The sequence below is a fragment of the Chiloscyllium plagiosum genome, unplaced genomic scaffold (genome assembly GCF_037043375.1).
Source record: "Chiloscyllium plagiosum isolate Xiang-an unplaced genomic scaffold, Cpla_swu_hap1 HiC_scaffold_28, whole genome shotgun sequence".
In the NCBI taxonomy this organism is placed as follows: Eukaryota; Metazoa; Chordata; class Chondrichthyes; order Orectolobiformes; family Hemiscylliidae; genus Chiloscyllium; species Chiloscyllium plagiosum.
In genome coordinates, this window is record NW_028270166.1 from 34438566 (window position 1) to 34454353 (window position 15788).

General features: G+C 39.7%; 1 pseudogene across 1 annotated transcript in view; it reads right to left on the reverse strand.

Annotated features, from left to right (window-relative positions):
• Positions 1–43: 43 nt before the first annotated feature.
• LOC122565230 (beta-1,3-galactosyl-O-glycosyl-glycoprotein beta-1,6-N-acetylglucosaminyltransferase-like) overlaps positions 44–15788 on the reverse strand; it is an 84666-nt pseudogene continuing 68921 nt past the window's right edge. The window contains exon 2 of the transcript XR_015751861.1: positions 44–5000. The product of XR_015751861.1 is annotated as a beta-1,3-galactosyl-O-glycosyl-glycoprotein beta-1,6-N-acetylglucosaminyltransferase-like (transcript). The remainder of the gene's footprint in view (positions 5001–15788) is intronic.

The window sequence follows — 15788 nt, forward strand, 5'->3', positions numbered from 1 at the left end:
GTCTAGTTTTTGTAATCAGATCCTCTTTCAACTCCTTAAAACCTCCTCTCGTCAAGCTTCTCTCCGTCTGCTCTAATGCCTCCTATGTGGCCCTTGAGTCCAGTTTTGTTTTATAATGTTCCTGTGAAGTGATGTAAGAAATTTTGTTAAAGTCACCATAAAAATACACAAGTTTGTTCATTACAACGGTAATCCATGACTCAGTTCCTATTTGGAATAAATGGCACTTAAATTTAACCCACAAACAGCCTACGTCAACAAGTTTGCATTACATTTGCTAATCCCTCAAGATGATTTACATGAGCTACTGGAGAAATAAATTGGCCCTTATTTTTCAAGAATCATGATGAGTGAACAAAATTATTTTTTATGATTAGAATCATATCAGCACTAATAAATAGTAAATACATTTATAATTATCAAAATAAGTAGCATTAGTTACAAAAAAAGTCATTTCTGTTCTAAATTGTATCTTAGTTCAAAAGTAATTCTGTTAATCTACCATTCCCAATTATTTACATAGTAGACTTGTGTGTCCTTATTTCATGGTACACTGTAATATTTATTTTTCTCCTCCTGTATATTCCATTTCAGTTCAGTTATCAAAAAATAAAAATATTTTCTCCTTTACCTCCCATGTTGGATTTATAATACCTGCTGTTATCCAAAGCAGTGCTGAAGTTACATGCAAAACTACCAAGGTATGTTTCCCCAGTGGCCAAATCTCTAGAATCCAACCTCTGAACTGATGAATGGAGTGAATATATGCTGCAAGTAATTAATTTTAAATCTCAAGATAATTCTTCATTTAAGAGGCTCAATTGGTCTAAAAGACTCACTCTACCTATTAAAGTATTCATAGAATTCCTTCAGTGCGGAAAGAGGCTTTTTGACTTGATCCTTTTGAAAAGCATCCCATCCAGACCCTGACTTCTACCTTATCCCCATAACCCTGCATTTATCATAGCTAACCCACCTAGCCTGCACATTCCCTGCTGCCCCCCCCGAACCTTCAGGATACTACAGGGCAATTTAGCAAAGCCAATCCTCCTAACCTGCACATCTTTGGAGTAAAGGGGGAAACCAGAGCATAACATGGGGAGAATGTATAAACTCCACATACACTGTCCCCTGAGGCTGCCATCAAACCCAGGTCCCTGGTGCTTTTAGTACACATCATAAGGATTTCTGCAGTCAACTTGGGATGCTACCTCTGTCAGGATCAGGCAGGATCTTCTAATTCTGATTGTAGGCTGACTGCTATTAGAGGGCATTGTTGTACAGATGATTGTCTCTTGATGATAATTGATTCCAACACATTTATTAGGATGATGACTTAATGATGTATAATTCCCATTTTTAAAATTATAATTCCTTCTGAATATAGTTAGAATACAATGACTAAGAGTGGTGGACTGATAGACAGAATTCTTCACATTGCTCCCTTGCTATGACAAAATGGGTCTAGTTACAAAGAAAAAATTTGGACATCTCCTAATGCTTTTTATAATGGAGTGATCAGGTGTCAGTTGTGACACTGGGTAGTTACTGCTTGGCTGTTACTATGTACTGCTCAGACAGCCTTAATCTTGGTTCATTTACACGCACTGTATTAAACACAGGTCTCCTCCAATTGTAGTGAGAGTTTAAACAAATCTTGGCCAAACTTTATTTTTCTTTCAGGTACTAGTACTCTGTGGGAAGCTAGGGAAGTGAATGTGGACGCCTTGCTGAGATATTTATATCATCAATAGTCACAGGTGAGGTGCTGGAAGACTGGAGGTTGACTAACGTGGTGCCACTATTTAAGAAAGGTGGTAAGGAAAAGCCAGGGAACTACAGAATGGTCAGCCTGACATTGATGGTGGGCAAGTTGTTGGAGGGAATCCTGTGGGACAGGATGTACACATACTTGGAAAGGGAAGCTCTGATTAGGGATAGCCAACATGGACTTGTGTGTGGGAGATTATGTCTTACAAACTTGATGTGAGTTTTTGAAGAAGTAACAGAGGTTTGATGAGGGCAGAGAGACATGATCTACACGATCTATATTGACTTCAGTAAGGCGTTCGACAAGGTTCCCCATGGGAGACTGGTTAGATCTCACGGAATACAGGGAGAACTAGCCATTTGGATACAGAACTGGCTCAAAGGTAGAAGACAGAGGGTGGAGGTGGAGGGTTCTTTTTCAGACTGGAGGCCTGTGACCAATGGAGTACCACAAGGATCGGTGCTGGGTCCACTATTTTTCAATATTTCTATAAATGATTTGATGTGAGCATAAGAGGTATAGTTAATAAGTTTGCAGGTGACACTAAAATTGGAGGTGTAGTGGACAGTGAAGAAAGTTACCTCAGATTACAACAGGATCTTGATCAGGTCAATGGACTGAGGAGTGGCAGATAGAGTTTAATTTAGTTAAATGCAAAGAGCTGCATTTTGGGAAGGCAAATCTTAGCAGGATTTATACATTTAATGGTAAGGTCCTGGGAAGTATTTTGAGTAGACACCTTTGAGTGCAGGTTCATAGCTCCTTGAAAGTGGAGTCACAGATAGATAGTATAGTAAAGAAGGCGTTTGGTATTCTTTCCTTTCTTGGTCAGAGTATTGAGTACAGGGGTTGGGAGGTCATGTTGCGGTCGTAAAGGACATTGGTTCGACCACTTTTGGAATATTGCATGCAATTCTGGTCGTCTTCCTATCAGAAGGATGTTGTGAAACTTGAAAGGATTCCAAAAAGATTTAAAAGGGTGTTGCAGTGTTGGAGGATTTGAGCTATAGGGAGAGGCTGAATAGACTGGGGCTGTTTTCCCGGAGTGTCAGAGGCTGAAGGGTGACCTTACAAAGGTTTATAAAATCATGATGGGCATGGGTAGGATAAAAAGACAAAGTGTATTCTCTGGGGTGTGGGAGTCCAGAACTAGAGGGCATAGGTTTAGGGTGAGAGGAGAAAGATATGAGGGACCTAAAGGGCAACATTTTCACCCAGAGGGTGAGTGTGCTGGAAAATAGGACTAGATTAGGTTAGGATATCTGGTAAGCATGTTGGGTTGGACCAAATGGTCTGTTTCCATGCTGTACTTCTGTGTCTGTATTAAGGGGCATCAGTCGTTCAGCAGCATATCAGGGATTTAAAACTGATTAGTAGCTCATTGACAATAGACAACAGGTGCAGGAGTAGGCCATTCTGCCCTTCGAGCCTGCACCACCATTCAATATGATCATGGCTGATCATCCTTAATCAGTATCCTGTTCCTGCCTTATCTCCATAACCCTTGCTTCCACAATCCTTGAGAGCTCTATCCAACTCTATAGTTTTGGTGGCATGGTCTGTGTCTAAACCTTTCCTATTCCAGGGGATTCCTTTTGTACCACAATTGTTTGTTTCAACAGGTATTTTAGGTGCTCGGACGTTGAGGGAAGGGCACTAATCTGTTCTAATTAGATCCTTGCAATTTAAGAGTAATTGAGGTAGTTGGTAGTACAAAGTAAACTGTACTGACTCATGATAAGAAGATGCTTGACAGGCCTTATGTGCCACAGCCAACCATGGTTTTCTGCTGTAGGTACTGCTCAAGGCACTGAAGTGCAATGGGATCCACGTCAGTGTCAAATTTATTGGCAAACAGATGGTGTTGTTGAAGAATCCAGTTGAGATCTCCAGCTCCATAAATACAGATGGACCTGCGATGGAAACCAGTGCACAAAGGATAGGCTTTTCCTTTTGTTACATCACCCTCTAAGTATTTCCACTTAACTAGCCTGGCCACAGACCTCATATCACTCACATCATACTTAGGATGTGAAGGTTTAGAGCCAGGAACACCAGGCATCCGCTGTAGAGTGGCCCAGATGAACTCATCAGGGTTATAAGTGTCCTTTGACCATTCAAAAAGTTGCTTTGCTTTTGGGTCCTTAAGGATATGTTCAACAAATTGTCTACTGACCACCATGTGGGCACTACCTGAGAATATGGAGGCCACATTAGATATTGTTTTCTTAACGATGTTCGTCTTAACCATTTTCCTATTGACCACTCTGAAGCTATATTTCCAATGTAACTGTTTCCTCCCTGTAGCTACTTCAGTCTCTAAACTGCTGCCTCCTTCTAAATGCTGTAGCTGATGGATGATCTCAGAGTTGGTTTTGATGGGAAAGTCCATACCAGACAGATTGATGAAATACTTCCAGCTTAAATGCCTTGCCAACAATTCCTCCATGCAGTTGAGGTCTGCCTGGACTCTCGACCAGGAGCCATAAACAAGATTCTCTTACTTCCCTGCAATAAAAACATTTAGGAAACAGGATGCAATGTTGTGAACTGCAATTTTGAAATCAAGAGATGATTTGTTATCAATATGTATACAGTAAATATTCTGGGGTGTCCTCAAAAGTCTTTCAAACTGGTCAGTTCTTTGATGAACGATAACAGAGTAAGCAATTGGAATTTGCTCCTCTTCCTTACTGAGAGCAAACATGATGTACTTTCTGCTCCTTATGAAATTCTCACAGTTCTGTGTGGCTTCAGTATAATAGGAATCATTCAGAATTTCTGACTTCGTTTGCACCTTCAGTAGTTGACTTCTCTCGATCTCCCTGACATCCCCTTGTAAAATAGCTGTACAGTTCACATCGTAAAGGGATTCTGTAAATACCTCCAGCTCTGAACTCTTTGCTTTATAAGCACCAGATGAGGGTAAGTTTCCATTCCATGTAAAATGTTGGCTTTTCACAGGAAAATGGTGCCAGTTGTTTGTTAGGAGACCCTTCTTGGCACCAAGACTCCAGGACAAAAACAGTCAATAGCAGAATTAGAAAGCACTCCTGTAGAAACTGTTTACATTTCCATATCATCGTGACACTGAAAACAAGATTTGGAAAACTCCAAATATCAAATTGTGAAGAAATGATTTCAATTGATGCTTTTCCCAATCTGAGCTCTGTGAAATGAAGTATATCTGAGATAAATTCCACAACAGGACTTCTTTATCTTTGCAAAGCTGAAACATAAAGCAGACAACAAACAATAATTTTAGTCACCAGCATTTTAAAAAGTCAAGCTTAAACAGAATGCAATTCTAATTATTTCTTTGATCAATACCAGCCAAAACAATGTTATTATTATAGTGTATGGGATTTATGCACAAAATGACCGTACCCTCTATGGAAGAATATACTTCAAAACAAGTTAATTAAATGTGAAATATGTTCCAAATGTGATGCAGTTCTAAAGAAATACAGGTAAGTCTTTTGGGGAGGTGGTAATATTCCAGCCATTAGCTTTAATATGCAGAGTTGATGGCCTGCTGCGTGTTAAGAATCCCACTAACATAAAGTGTAGGGTCCTGCCCTTGCTGGGATCTCTTTAGTATTATTTCTATTTTAATATTCCGTTCTGCCACAGCTGGTGAGAGCTCCTATTGAATGTATGGCAATGTACTCAAATCCTCAGAATCCGCTCTTTACAATCATATCGTGATTTAATGCTCATTTAAACGTGATACAAAAACCATACTGCCCTGCTAAAGGAACTGGAAAAAATCTGCCCATTGATACAAGTATTGTGGATGGTATTGATACCACAACATTAAATAGGTTATTACTTCTCAGAAAAACACCATGGAAATAAGCACTATGTCAATGAGTATGTTTACTTAAAACTTGGTTAATAATGCAAGACTTTCAAGTGTTCTACTTCAAAAATAGAAACTGAACTGGATCAGCCACAAATACTGTCACCACAAGAACAGGTCAGAAGCTGGGAATTCTGTGGCAAGCATCTCTTGTCCTAACCTTTTAAAGCCTGTCCATCATCTGCGTGCAACAAGTCATGATTGCAATGGATTATACTACATTTCCTTAGATAAGTGCAGCTCAAGCAACATCCAAACAACTGTTCACTAGACTGACATGCAGGACACTGGAAGAGCACAGTCACAGAGTCATAGAGAAGTACAGCACGGAAATAGACCCTTTGGTCCCACATGTCCAGGCCGACCAGATATCCCAATCTAATCTAGTTCCACCTGCCAGCACTTGGTCCATATTGCTCTAACCCCTTCCTATTCATTAAATGCTCAATTATACTAGCCTCCATTATTTTGCCTGGCAGATTATTCCACACAGGCACAACCCTCTGCGTGAAAAAGTTGCCCCTTAGGTCCCTTTTATCTTTCACCTCTCACCCTAAAACTAAGCCCTCTAGTTCTGGATTCCCTCACCCCAAGGAGTAGACTTTGTCTATTTATCCTATCCATGCCCCTCATGATTTTGTAAACCACTATAAGATTACCCTTCAGCCTCCAACACTTCAGGGAAAACAGCCCCAGCCTATTCAGCCTCTCCCTATAGCTCAAATCTTCCAACCCTGACAACATCCTTGTAAACTTTTTCTGAACCCTTTCAAGTTTCACAACATCGTTCTGATAGGAAGGAGACCAGAATTGCATGCAATTTTCCAAAAGTGGCCTAACTAATCCTGTAAATCTGCAACATGACCTCCCAACTCCTGTACTCAGTGCTCTGACCAATAAAGGAAAGCATACCAAATGCCTTCTTCACTATCCATCTACCTGTGACTCCACTTTCAAGGAGCTATGAGCCTGCACTTGAAGGGCTTTTTGTTCATCAACACTCCCTAGGACCTTACCATTAAGTGTATAAGTCCTGTTCTGATTTGCTTTTCCAATATGCATCACCTCGCATTTATCTAAATTAAACTCCATCTGCCACTCCTCAGCCCATTGGCCCATCTGATCAAAATCCTGTTGTACTCTGAAGTAACCTTCTTCGCTATCCACAACACCTCCAATTTTGGTGTCATCTGCAAACTTACTAACTATACCTCCTATGTTCACATCCAAATCATTTATATAAATAATGAAAAGTCGTGGACCCAGCACCGATCCTTGTGGCATCCGCTGGTTACAGGCCTCCAGTCTCAATAGGAGAAGGCATTGCAAAGTACCAGTTTCACAAAAATTAAGAGTAAATACAGCAGATGCTGGAAATCTGAAATAAGACTTAAAAAGCTGTTGGAAAAACCTAGCTGAATCTGAATTCTGAGGAAAGATCACTGGGTTAGGACACTAGCCTTTTCTTTCTACAAATGTCCCCTGATCAGCGTTTCTTTGATCTTTTGCTCTTATTGCAAAATAAATTCAAGAAACATAAAGCATACCAAATTGCATACTAAGCATTTGCTAAACATTTGCCAAGTGTACACAAGATAAGATTTGCAAGGATCAAGGCAATGCAATGAAAAGCCACATGACTGCAACGGAGAACAGAATCCTAAGTAGATGTGAAAAGCAATCTTCAGTTTAGAAAGAATATGGCTGCCAGATGGTTTCACTTGGGACATTGGCACAATTTTGTTAAAGTGTGACGAATGGATAAAGGGAAGCAGAGAAAAGTTGAAAGATTGAAAGGAAATTTTAGGAGTAACTATATGGACATTGCATAAAAGAAAAGTGACCAACACAATTGGAAGAACAGATTTCATGCTGCATCAAAAATCTGGACATAGATGGGAGGGGTAGTGATATAGCAGTAGTATTACAGGGCTAGCAATCCAGAGACCCAGACCAAAGCTTCAGAAGGTGGAGAAGTCAATGTTTCGAGTATAACCCTTCTTCAGGGCTGGGGGTGGGTGTAAGGGGAGCTGCAGATAAAGGTAGGGGGGAGATGGGTGTGGAGGAGGGACGGGGCAGGGTGGTGATGTAGGTAGATAGTGGGTTGGTCAATGGGAGGAATGAATCCTGTTGGTAGTTGGAAGGAATGGTTGATCAGTGGAATGGAAGGGAGGGGGAGGGACTGGGAAGGGAGTTGGAGGATGGGAAGGGAGGTTACTTGAAATTGGAGAACCAATTTCCCTACCTCACCACCCCTGCCACCCCTTTTATCTGCAGCTCCCCTTACACCATCCTCAGTCCTGAAGAAGGGCTACACCCAAAATGTTGACTTCTCCACCTCCTGATGCTGCCTGGCTTACTGTGTTTTTCCAGCGTCTTGCTTGTCTGTCTTGGATTCCAGCATCTGCAGTCCTTTTTGAATCTCATTGGATTGACATATTTTCCACCACCTTCCCTCCACCAATGCACAGTGGCAGCAATGTTTCCATCGACAAGTTAAACTATAGAACTTCCAGCACTTCTTCGACAGCATGTTTCAGACTTGTCACTTCTGCTCCCCTCCCAGCTGATGCATGAGAGGACCCTGCAATTGCCCTCCAAGCAATACACCATCCTGATCTGGAAGTATGTCATCATTCCTTCCATAGAATCTGCAGTCTGGAAACAAGCCATTTGGCTCAACAAGTCCACACTGACCCGCTGAAGAGCACCTCCCTCCCCAGACCCATCCCCTGTAACTCTGCATTTCCCATGGCTAATGCACTTAATCTACACATTGCTGAACACTATAGGTAATTTAGCATGGCCAGTCTACCTAACCTGCACATCTTTGGACTTTACTATCATTGGGTCAAAATCCTGGAGCAATACTGCGGGCGCCGTGGTTCAATAATACTGCTGTGTGCCACCTCCTCAAGGGCAATTATGGATTTTACAATGCAAGCTGGTTGAGACAGTTATGCCTACCTCATGTGAATAAATGTTAATTTTCATTTGAATATTATTCTTATATTTTCTTTCTTAACAATGCTTGTATAGGTCAATTACTGAATATCAAAACTCCATTGAAAGGCTATATTTCTACACCAGCTCATCCAATTATTTCTCAAAAGTCTTGTTTCACTTCTTTGGATTATTTTGAATAGTTAGTTTTCTTACCCTTGACCACTTCCTTAGCTTTATAGATCTTCACATCTTGCATTATTTTTGTAGCAGGTGATTTCACTGAGCCCAGAGGTGATCCTTGAAGGTTGGATTAACTCTATCTCACCTCTTACTGAGAAACTTCAGTGAAAATCTGCACAATTTCTATCTTTGTTCCTAGGTCTTTCTTATCCTTGTATTGCTACTTCACATTTCACAATTATTCCAGATAATCATGCAGCAGTAGTGCCGAATCTTGAATGACAGGTGGTTCATTTCAGCATATTTCTAATCCTCCTCAGCAAGGCTCTATCTTCAGCAATAGGATGAGGATGAAAGGAGACAACTGTAAGTCATGCAGTAACAGTTAGAACCCCGGGTTAGTCAGCATGAGCTACCAGATCACTGCCAGTGGTTGAGGTACTGAGGTTGAGAAGTGGTGCCCTCTTCCCAAAACCCATTTGCCAATCAAATCCAGAATTATTAGGAATTGTTCTCCTGTACTGCCCCTACCCTAACCACCTCCAAACATTCCATTCCCTGGAATAAAATGCACCCAGTTTTGTTCCAGTGGTCAGTTGCATTTATTGCTCACTTATGCTTCACAAACAATATTTAGCTGGTCTTACATTCCAACTGTGCTTAGTTTTCCTTTCCAAAAATGCGCCAACTCTTATACGGCACAATTTCACTGGTTGCCCTCTAGAACCATTTTCCACATGGACAGACAGCAGTTTTACATCATGAAGGAGAGGAGATGGTCTCGAGCAACCCCCTAGTGACAGCCCTGGGCAGGGATCAGAAACAGGTTTCAACAAGGTTGGATTTAAAGAAAGAAAAACTTAGATTTCCTTTGCATCTTTTTTTTATAATGTCATCCTTTCCAAGGAAATTTACAGCCAATAAAGTCCTTTTGAAGAACAGCCACAATTATAATATCGGAGCCAACAGTTCACAGCAAGCTCCCATCAAATGTGATAATGGTCAGATAATTCCTTGTTTCAAAGAAATTGATCAACATTATCAAAGACCCTTCCCACCCCAGTTATACTCTCTTCCATGTTCTTTCATTGGGCAGAAGATATAAAAGTTTGTATACATGTTCGAATAGATTCAAAAACAGCTCCTTCCCTGCTGTTTTCAGACTTGTTCATCTTGCACGCTGGATACCTTCTCTCTGTTCTTCATTTTGTTCTATTACCCCTATGCACTTTGTGTGATATGATCTACCTGTAACTGTACACCAAACAGAACTTTTCACTGTACCTAGGTACATGAGACAGTAATAAATCAAATCAAATCAAAAAGGATAGGGTATTATCAGAAAGACATGGAGGATAGTGCCTCTATAACTTTTAAAAATTGCATTATGGGATCTTTCATAGCCACTGAGGAGACAGACAGGGACTTGGTTTAACATCTCATTTGAAATACAGAACCATTGACAGTGCAGCACTGCACTGAAATGTCAGCCTAGGTTTTTGTCTTTAGACTGAAAGATATGAAATTGCAATCTGTTGACTCAGAGGCAGGGTGCCACTATTGACACTTATTCTCCAGAATAATTATTTTGTATTCCCCTTCCTAACCCTCAGGAACACCGGAATAAATCGTAGAGCTCAACTGCCATATTGAATGAGAACAGCTAGCCCTGTCTAGACCGGAGGTTGAACTACAGTCAGATATGCATCACATGGTGTTTGTTGTCCGAATCATCAATTAAGATCCCATGTCTCAGTATCATTTGTTTCAATATCCCTGTTTTTAGGTCTAATACAGAAATCTAATTGAACATACAAATGAACTAATTCACACTAAATACATAAAATCAACATTGCCCTTATTAATCAACCCGTTCAGGCATGTTACAACACAAATCTAGAACAGGTGGAACTTCAACCTGGGTGTTCTGGCCCAGAGGTAGGGATAGTGCACCAAGAAGAACCCCTTAAACATTACATTTGTTCTGCACCAATTATGTACACCACTAGATTAATTTAGTTTGAGTACTTGAAAATATCCACATAAAAAGGGGGATGTGGAGTTAATTCGGTAAAACTGTTGATTGATAAATATTTTATAGATCATTAAAGGCATTAAATTCTCCCAGAGATCAGATTTCTTCTTACCTCTCTCCATCCAGCTTGTGTGTTTCTGCAGGATTTTCCTCTCAAATAACACCATTAAACATATAGAACACAGAAGTGAAATATGACAATCTATCCCGTAACAAGAATTCAGAATGAGAATTTCGCATTTACAACTTTCTAACATATTGATTAAATTACATCAGAAATCTCAATTTATAGGCTAAAGAAATATAAAGACAAAAATCTCCCAATGCTTTAAAAAACTCCTGAGATTTGTTTCAAAATGATCCATTGTCTTTTTTATAAGAAGCCCTTTTCACTGACTTGGAGCACTAAGGCTCTAGTTAATCGTAAGTGATTCTGAGTTAAAACAGCACTTACCACTTTTTTAGAAGTAAATTATCACTGTAACCTGCCTGACTCCCACTTTGCACTGACCAAAAGCAGAAGCAAGCACTAAGTCCATCTTTTCAAAGCCTGCCTCTCTGACAAGCTGATTGGCCCAGGCAGCAACCCACCCTGTCCCCTGTGATGTCAATCATCCACTGGTCAATTTCACTTGTCACATTAAAGAAACAGTGCATTTTTATGAATGACTGAGGTGAATTCTAGAGCTGAACCTAATCTCTATTTTGCTTCCGATATCTTTTCATGCTCATAGTTTAAAATGCTGTATGTTTGCTGTATTCAGCTACCTTCCTTAGTTTAAAGCAGATTAACCAATTACTTTAGTGATGGGTGGAAAATATCATAATATCTACATTTTTTGTGGCACAGTAGAAGCATGTCTACCTCTGAGTCAGGAGATCCGGTTTCAAGTACCACTTGTTCCAGAGGGTTGTCATAATATCTTTGAGCGGGTTGGTTAGAAAATAGTTTTTTTAAATGGTTCTACATTTGTATAGATGCGTTAGAGACAGGACGCTGATTGTAACGTGTGAGATAGCAGAAAGATTGGCAATGCTAAAAGTATAATCACATAGTGACAATGTTATTGAATACTAATCCAATTCAAGAGCGAACTATACAGTAAATGGGAAAGTCCTGGGGAAAATTGATGTACGGAGAGATCTGGGTGTTCCCTGAAGGTGGCAACACAGGTCAATAGAGTGGTCAATAAGGCATACGGCATGCTTTCCTTCATGGACAGGGTATTGAGTACAAGAGTTGCAGGTCATATAACAGTTGTATAAGACTTTGGTTTGGCCATATTTGGAATACTGCTTACAGTCTTATTACCAAAAGGATGTGGATGCTTTAGAGAGGGTGCACAGCAGGTTCACTAGGATGTTGCCTGGTATGGAGGGCACAGGCTATGAAGAGAGGTTAAGTAGATTAGGATTATTTTCATTAGAAATACAGAGGTTGAGGGCAGACCTGATTGAGGTCTATAAAATCATGAGGTATAGACAGGATGGAAAATGTTATGAAGATGTGAATGTACAGTACCTTTAAGAGAGTTAAAAGCTAGCAGAACTACCTGACAGCACCAAATGTACTGAACAAGATATAATGTAACATATGGTTCATTAGCTAGGGTATCTGGTTGCTTGGAAATGACAAAACAGATTTGCATTAGACCAATCAGTTTAAATTATACCCCCCAAAAATACAAAACTCCAATCAAGTTTGAATTGAGTAAATTGACAATCTTAAAAGCCAATGACACAATCCGATGCTTTGGGAGTATAAGATGGGGAAAATTGAACAGTTGGGAGGAGAACTGCCAAGCCACCAGCATTTGCAGATGCCCAGAGAATAGCTCTCTTAAAGGTACCTTTATCGATCAATAACCTGTGAAGCAGAAATCCCTAAGAAGAAGAAAATAAGATTAGACATCTAGCTGGTTTTTGACAAGTTGAATTTTGGTAAATCTTAATTGGGGGTTTTATCAGACTAGTATTATAGAAGGAAAAGTAAAAGATAGGTTAGAGGAAGGAGTTGTAAATAGTTGTTAGTTAATTATTCTCTGTTATACTTTAAGAAATAAAATTGTTACTCTTACTTTAACTTGGCCTCTTGAGTTTTCACAGATTACTGCACGGGAGAAATCTTTTCTGCATTGCTGCTTTAAATTGAGCAGGAGGGTTTACCCCCATGTCGTAACAAAAACAAGAAGCTTTTTTCAAGAGTGGGGGACTCAATTACTAGGGGTCACAAGTTCAAAGTGAGAGGGGAGAAGTTTAGGGAAGATATGTGTGGAAAATGGGTGGGTGTCTGGAATGTGTATCTAGACAGATACATGAATAGGCAAGGAGCAAAGAGATACAGACCCTTAGAAAATAGGTGACAGGTTTAGATAGAGGATCTGGATCAGTGCAGGCTTAGAGGGCCTGTGGTATAATTTTCATTGTTCTTTCTTTGTTCTAATTCTGCAATAATCTGGCAGTATGGATTAATGATCCTGAAACAAGAGTTCAAATCCCACAGCAGTAGTTGGGAAATCTAATTTTAGTCCATTAAATAACTCTCTATATATTTTTTAAAAAACAAAACAATTAATGCAAGTTGTGACGAGCATGAAACTGGAGGATTGTCCAAAACCCCATCCCAATCTTGCTTACTAATGCACTTTACAAGAAAGGAAACTCATATAGTTTACCCAGGCTGGGCTGTAAGAATAGCAATCACTTTATTGAGCAAGAAAACAGTTGCAGGCTCAGATGAGGGAATTTTCAATGATGTCCTGTCCATTTTGAAGGAATATGGAACAGACGGAGGGGTAAAACAGGATAGGAGCCCTAGGTTTTACCATGCACTGTCATCAACCACATGATTCCTTGTCATGGCAGCAATACAGAATTAGTCAGGCAAAATTGTGTTAAAAGTGAAATACCATTAATAAATTCATTTCAAAATATTTAAGAAAGAGCTACAAGATTCTGGAACAATGTGTTATCTTCAAGTTGCAAGATTAAACTTTGTGTAACTTAAGCACTGTTCTATTTCATCAGCTTTGCTTTTGTGTAATTTTATTTCTACTAATTCATTTAACAGGTATTCTTAGCCTGAACTGTCCAGCATTATAATGTGGCATTTAATGCAATTAGTAAAGAGACATGCACAGAAAGCATCTCAATGAAAATACCTTGAGCTTATTTAATCTAGAGGCACATCAAACTAATCCACTCCTTTCAAAGACGAAAAGCTTTGAAACATAGGAAGAAAGTTTGGTCTGTGAAAATAATACTTTGTTGTGAATGTCACTGTTGGAAATACACTCAGAATGCATCGGGGGGTCTCCCTCACTCCACTGAGTTCTTTAGTGGGGACATGGGGTCACAGTCAAAAACACACTCATTAACTCAGTGGGCCACTGTGCTACGTATGCTGCTATACATGACCAGGTTCCCTCATTAAATTCCAATTGCAATTCAATAACTGAAGCTTGTAATACACATCCCAACTAGGTCCGCATTAAATGTGGTCAGGAATTCCTTCTTACAGATTCTTAATATAGTGTATCAAACATACTCTCAAGGGAGAATTGTAGTTTTCTGTTCCGTTGGAATCACATCTCATTTCCCACGCTCTTGCACCCTGGGTTCTCCTAATCCATGACAACAGTTTTGTATCATATTTTCACAATTTGCTTCAAATCAGATCAAGAGAACAATTCCACCCGTGTCCTTCAGACCCAGTAAAGAGGGCAGATTTTATCTCACCTCTTTTGGCTTCTTTTGAACAGTGTGGCCTTTAAGATTTGAAAATGAAACCATGGTGTAGAATTCTTAGGGACGATAATGAGAGTATCTATATCAACTTAACAGTTCCTTTTGCAATTTCAACTGCCAAAAGACCAAGGAGCTGACTGAGATTTAGTGGAACATTTCATTTTTATACAGTGGATCACGGATCATTTTTGCTAAGTTTCTTCATTTTATTTGGGTCCAAAAGGACCAGTAAAGTGTATTTATCTGATTGGACACCACAAAAGAACCAGTGATTGAGTTAGAGTGTATGTGTGATTTTGAGGATAAGAGGCCTTTGTGGTCAACAGAGCTATAGCTTCAGAGACAGCTATGGGAAGATTCATTTATGGAGATGCATTTTATACAATTGAAAGGATGCTGCTGAAAATGTGTGCACTTTTTATGTTCATTTTTTTCCCTTTTCTGAATGAATTGTCTCATTACCAAGGACGGATCATTCATCCCACATTCCTTCTGCAAAGTACTTCCTCCAGCTAGCCTTCCCTGTCCTTCACATTCCTTCCAAGTCGGAACTGCACCCAGCTACTATTCTTTCCCTGACTCTGAGGTACTTCATAGTCTCATTCCTCAAAGCAAAGCAATTTTCAAACTATACTGCTGGAAGCATTGTGAACTGCGAGGAGACGTCAAAGGTACATAGGAAATAGGTGGAATGTACAGGTACATGTTAGATGAAATTTAATACAGAGAAATGTGAAATGGCATACTTTGGTAGATAGAATGAAAAGAGGAAACCCGACACAATTCTACAGGAGGTGCAAGAACAGAAGGATGTACATGCACAATTGTTGAATGTGCAAGGTAGGTTGACAGAGGCAAAAGGAATCTGCTTTTATGAATAGAGGCAGGAAATACAAAAGAAAAGATATGAAGATAAATTGTTATAAAATGCTGGCTCAGCCACAAGAGGAGTATTGTGTTCCAACTTTAGGAAGAATGAGGAGACTTTAAGACTTGGTGTATATGAGAATAGTTCAAGATTTGAGGAATTATAATGATCCGGGGAGATTGCAAAACTGGGATTACTCCGCTTAGCGAAGAGAAGATTAATAGGAGGTTTCAAAATCATGAGGGGTCTCGACAGAGTAAATAAGGAGAAACCATCCCTTTTGATGGAATGGAAAACTCTGTTTTAAAGTGATTGGGAAAAGTTTGAAAGGCAACATGAAGAAAATCTTTTTCACAGTTAGTAGTTAGCATCTGGTTTG